We start from the raw sequence: 6,000 nt of genomic DNA, 5'->3' as shown, positions 1-6,000 counted from the left end.
CCTTTTTCTTCCCGTCCTCTAAGGAGGTTGCAGATCTCTCTCCAACCTGGTAGAGGATGAGGAAGTTAATTTTGCCAAATAGGGAAGAATTGCCCGACTCTCCTGGATGTTATTTTCTGCCCTGTTTTGCAGGAATATTACCAAATTACCTAAAATAAGCTTTGTACTTTATCATTACCAAATGCACAAGTTAGGCCAGAATAAATTTAACCAATCAAAATGCAGGATTAATTTACAGTGTAAAACCTTCTCTATTGCTTCTTGTTGCAATATGTGGGCCAAAGTCTCTCTTCCCATATATACACTCTCTTTTCCATTGGGCCCAAAAAGTAGGAGGACAATATGGTTCCGTTCTACAGGGGAGTACACAATGGAGTGGTCATTCAGAATGACTCCCCACACTTGCCTGCTCTGGAGCAGTGCCCCAGGGTAGCATGCTCCACATCAGCTCACATGAGAAGAGAAATGGTGGAGATACAGCCGGTGTTCACACAGGTCCAGTGACACAGTGCCCAATGCAATGGTAAGGAAAGCAAGTACAGACACTCTTGTCACCCAGGGCCTGAAATATCATGCACAAAGTATATGTACTGGGGCTCTCCAGGCTTCCATTGGGCAGAGGAGAGTATTCTTTCAAACCAAACCCCCACTTAAAACCCCTGTGCAAAGCTTATTTATTTAGGCTTTGCACAAGGTAATAGTATAGGATGACCAGATGTCCCAATTTAATAGGGACAGTCCTGATATTTGGGGCTTTTTCTTAAATAGGCCCCTATTACCCCCATCCCGATTTTTCACACTTGCTGTCTGGTCACCCTAGAATAGTATGGGGGCATTTGTTAGCATTCTTTGAAGTGCTGGCATTTGAAATTATGGCAATTCAAGAAGACATACCAAGAGTGTGCCACAGTGCTGTAGTTTGCAGTGTTATTGTAGTTGTGTTGGTTCCAGGATGAGAGACGAGGTGGGTGAGGTAATATCTTTTATTGGATCAAGTTCTGTTGGTGAGAGAGACAAGCTTTTCGAGCTTCACAGAACTCTTTCTCAGGTCTGTAGATGAGTTTGGCATCAGAAACCCTGGTGTGTGTGATTCAGAAGAGAATCAATGAATTCGGGTCTTGATTTTTGTCCCATCTCCTCTGTTGTCTGCAGCAATACCTGCATGTGCCTCACATTACAGTCATAAGAGCTTTACCATATTTTTAACATATAAATTCACTTCCTCGCCACCCTTAAATCTCATTTCTAATGCCCTGTTTTCTTTTAATGCTGAGGTAGTTCAAATTGATGTAAATATTGAGGAATTATAATACTGTGAGTGGGTAGATAGGTAGATAGAACCAATACTTGGTGTGGGGGGGAGAAATCGACATTAAAAGAATGTTAAGGTTGCAAAGTGAAGCATGCAAAGTCAGGAAATGCTGAAAGATATGATGAAGTTAAGATTGTCTAGGTCACTCCTTTTAATTTCCCTGGATGGGATTTTTTCAGAGGGCTGAAGATATGCCTCCCAGAGTGATGGAGGGATGGAAAGGAGTTTTTTATAATACTAGCTGGTGGAGTTCCTGTTTGAAATGATGACTTTTGTTTCTGGGATTTTATTTTATTATGAATTATGTGCTAGGGTGCCTAGAACCTTGTATAAACACCTTTATTTTCTTAATTATTATTTAAATCCATATAACTAAATACACCACAAATACATTCAGACAAGGAATTCAGAGAATCTGTGTCTCAAATTTCCATCTGTGAAATGTATCGAATAATACAGTTGGGCACCATTTGTAGATCCCAAAATTGGCAACGGTGCATACTAATGAGCATCCCCATTTATGTGTGGGGAAAATCAGTGACTTGGCCGAGGTTTCATGCTGGGAAGGGGAATCCTCATGATCTGAGGGTGGGCCATGTCTGCATTTGGAGCCAGTTCCTTTCTCCTTGCAGGAGACACATCTTGTGGAACTAATCCAGCCTGGATTTGCAGGCAGAGGGGTAGAAGACATAGTGCCAATAAAAGCTTTTAAAACATTTCTAAAATAGCTTGTCTGTCATAGTATGAGACATAGTAGAATACATGACTGTGTCTTGGGCCACTCGGATACTATGGAGTTGATGGGTGGCTGTATGAGAGTGAGAAATCCCTGTGGTGTGTAAGGATTATATCAGCACCTGTTTGGGATGACTGCTTCTCCCCCTCATGGTTTTGACTCTCATAGGTAATGCAGCCTTCCCCACTGAGTCCTTTCTACCACACCATGTATTGTACCTGATACTTTATTGAAAACATTTCCAGCAACAGTAGTCATCCCATTATCAAATGTGTTCATTGTGCTGAGAGACACGGTGGGTGAGGTAATATCTTTTACTGGACGAACGTCTGTCGGTGAATGAGACAAGCTTTCAAGCTACACCTAGCTCTTCTTCAGTATTTCCCAGGATAGGTACCTTACCTTAGAGACAGGCTCTGCACGGCGATCACATGGGTGCAGAGCAGGGAGGAGAGTACAAGGAGTGTGGCCCTCCTTCACACACACACACACACACACGCACACAATCCTTGTACATCATACGTATGAGTGAGGTGAAACCGCAGCATATGAGCCTGAACCAAAGCTCAGTTGATTCCCATCAACTTCAGTGGGCTTTGGATCAGTGCTTGTGTGGTCGAGGGAATGCATGGACTGCTCCCTCTCTCATCCCCTGCAGATGTATTGGCCCCTAAAATGGTCGGGGAGAAGTCAGAGCCATGTTCTTGTTCCCCTCTCTACTGGTTCAGGGAGCTGGCTGACCATGCAGAGGAAGGACAAACTACACTCTGCAAAGGGGTAGAACAGCCTGCGCTAGATCCTCTGTGCACCAGCTCCCAGTTCTTCCTCTGGGCTGGTGAAACTCTGCAGCACCCCTTAATATAGACTGTGCCTCAGAGGCATGAGCTACCCCTTAGCCTGCTAATCCCTGCTCCTGACACATGAGTTGCACAAAGGAAAAATGACAAAGCAATTTAATAGTGATTTGAAAGCTCCTTGTGGTGCATGCCCCTGGTGGGAGCTTAGCATTGCTTCCCTCTTTAACAATCCCATTTCCAACTCTTGGAAAAGCAGCAGGAACTCCTTTTCTTCTACTGAAGCAGGTACCTGTCAAAGTAGGGGAGGGCTACGATGTGTGTTGTGACACTATCCCACTGTTTGTATGATCTATAGTTCCCAAGTTTAGCATTGCTGGAAGCATTATGCCAGTTTTGAATGAAATCATGTGCTTTTCTCTCTCTGTGTGGTTACCTTAATAGCCATATGTTTTGATAGATCTGCAAGTAAAACTCTAGCTTAGGGTCTCCATGGGCCCAATTCTGCCTTCACATACATGGGTGCAGCTCCAATTGGGCAGAACAGCAACAGAAGTGTCCACTGCTGCTTTGGTAGTTTAAGTAACATGTTTTTAGTAAACAGATAGCTCCCATCATCTCACTGGGTGAAATTTCTGGGGCCTGAGTTATAAGAAAGTCTGCCTAAATGATCAAAATTGTCCCTTCTGACCTTAAAAAGCTATGAATGGAAACACAATGATATTTTATGGATTATATTCCCTCTTAAAAAGAGTCTCTTGTTTTTCTTTGCTTTGAAAAGATTTGGGGGGATCAATAATAATTAAATCTGGGTTTGCACTTAATGGCTTTATAGCAAATATTCTACAGAAGGCACAAGGTATAATAATAAATAATGCATATTAAGTATCTTTATTACTTCATAACACACATTCAAAAACCAGAAATATAAATGTTTATGAGCAAGGCATAAATTTAATATAACAGCTCTGCCTCTGTGTAAAAACACTAGGAGATAAAAGTTTATGACCAGTGTCTGTTCTCTTATCATTGTGGTATTAGCGAGGGCACCGTGTTAAAAGAACATGCTCATATCTCCCCTCACAGGAAACAGGCCATATGAAAAATCCATCTAGATTCTCATCTTGGTTTTAGAATTTTATGTCATAAAATAAAACAATCAACAGAGAATGTGAACTAACATCCCCAGAAGTAAAACGTGTAAGAACATAAGGCTGTGTGAGCTCATTAAAAGTGAAGTTAGGGCTTTATGTCACACCACAACAATAACCTGATTTATCTACACTGCAATGGAATTTTTTCTAAACTAATCATTTTCATGACTTTTGAGGGTCTCACTCTCATATATTGTATGAGTGACAGGATTTGAGAAGAGCCTGGATAAGAAAGAAAAAGGACAGGGGTGAGAATTGAAAATAATTCCAAGTTCGCAAACTTGAGTGACTGTGAAGCTGTCAGGGGATATGAAGAAAGTAGGGAGGGGAGATATTTTAGATGGAAATTAAGTTAGGACTGGTGTTAGTGTATAGAATCTTAGAATCATAGAACTAGAGGGCTGGAAGGGACCTCCAGAGGTCAAGTCCAGCCCTCTGAGCTGAAGCAGTACAAAGTAAACTTAGAGCATCCCTGACAGGTGTTTGTCCAATCTGTTCTTAAAACTTCCAGTGATGAGGATTCCACAACTTCTCTTGGAAGCCCATTCCAGAGCTTAACTACACTTATAGTTACAACGTTTTTCCTAATATCCCACCTAAATCTCCCTTGCTGCAGATTAAGCTTATCTTACCTTCTTGTCTTACCTTCAGTGGACATGGAGAACAATTGATCATCATCCACGTTATAATAGCCCTTCACATATTTGATAACTGTTATCAGATTCCCCACTCAGTCTTCTTTTACCCAGTTTTTTTTACCTTTCCTTGTAGGCCAGGTTTTTATCTTTTATCATTTTTGTTGCTCTTTTCTGTACTCTCTCCAATTTGTCCGCATCTTTCCTAAAATATGGTACCCAGAATTGGACACAGTACTCCAGCTGAGGCTTCACCACTGCTGAGCAGAGTGGGCCAAGTGCCTTCTGCATCTTATGTTCAACATTCCGTTAATACATCCCAGAATCGTATTAGCCTTTTTGGCAACTGCATCACACTGTTGACTCATATTCAATTTGTGGTCCACTATAACCTTCAGATCTTTTACAGCAGTACTACCATCTCACCAGTTATTCCCCATTTTTAGTTATGGATTTGATTTTTCCTTCCTAAGAGAAGCACTTTGCACTTATCTTTATTGAATTTCATCTTGCTGATTTCAGACCAATTCTCCAATTCGTCAAGGTCTTTTTGAATTCTAATCCTTTCCTCCAAAGTGCTTGCAACCCCTCACAACTTGGCGTCATCCACATATTTTATAAGCACATTTTCCACTCTATTATCCAAGTCATTCATGAAAATGTTGAACAGTACTGGGCCCAAGATTGACTCCTGCAGAACCCCAGTAAATACACCCTCCCAGTTTGACAGTGAACCATTGATTACTACAATTTGAGTACGGTCTTTCAACCAGTTATGCACCGACCATATAGAACTTTCATCTAGACCCCTTTCCCTAGTTTGCTTATGAGAATGTCATGTGGGACTGTCTGAAGAGCCTTACTAAAATTGAGATATATCATGTCTATTGCTTCCCCTCTATGCAATAGGCCAGTAACGCTGTCAAAGAAGAAAATTAGGTTGGTTTGGTATGATTTTTTTCTTGACAAATCTATGCTGGCTATTCCTTATAACCCTATTATCCTGTAGGTGCTTCCAAACTGATTCTTTAATAATTTATTCCAATATCTGTCCACATATTGAAGTTAGGCTGATTGCTCTGTAATTCCCTGGGTCCTCTTTGTTCCTTTTAAAGATAGGTATTATGTTTGCCCTTCTCCAGTCCTCTGGGATCTCACCCATCCTCCACGAGTTCTTGTAGATAATTGCTAATGATTTTGAGATTGCTTCAGCTAGTTCCTCAAGTACTTTAGGATGAATTTCATCTGGCCCTGCCAATCTGAATACATCTATCTTACCTAAATATTCTTTAACCTTTTGTGTCCCTATTATGTCTTCTGTTTCTTCCTCCTTGTTCTTAATACTACTTGTGTTGAGTATGTGGTCACC

This window comes from Mauremys mutica, chromosome 6 (genome assembly GCF_020497125.1).
Source record: "Mauremys mutica isolate MM-2020 ecotype Southern chromosome 6, ASM2049712v1, whole genome shotgun sequence".
In the NCBI taxonomy this organism is placed as follows: Eukaryota; Metazoa; Chordata; order Testudines; family Geoemydidae; genus Mauremys; species Mauremys mutica.
The sequence above is the reverse complement of the archived record's forward strand: the minus strand, read 5'-3'. Positions refer to the sequence as shown.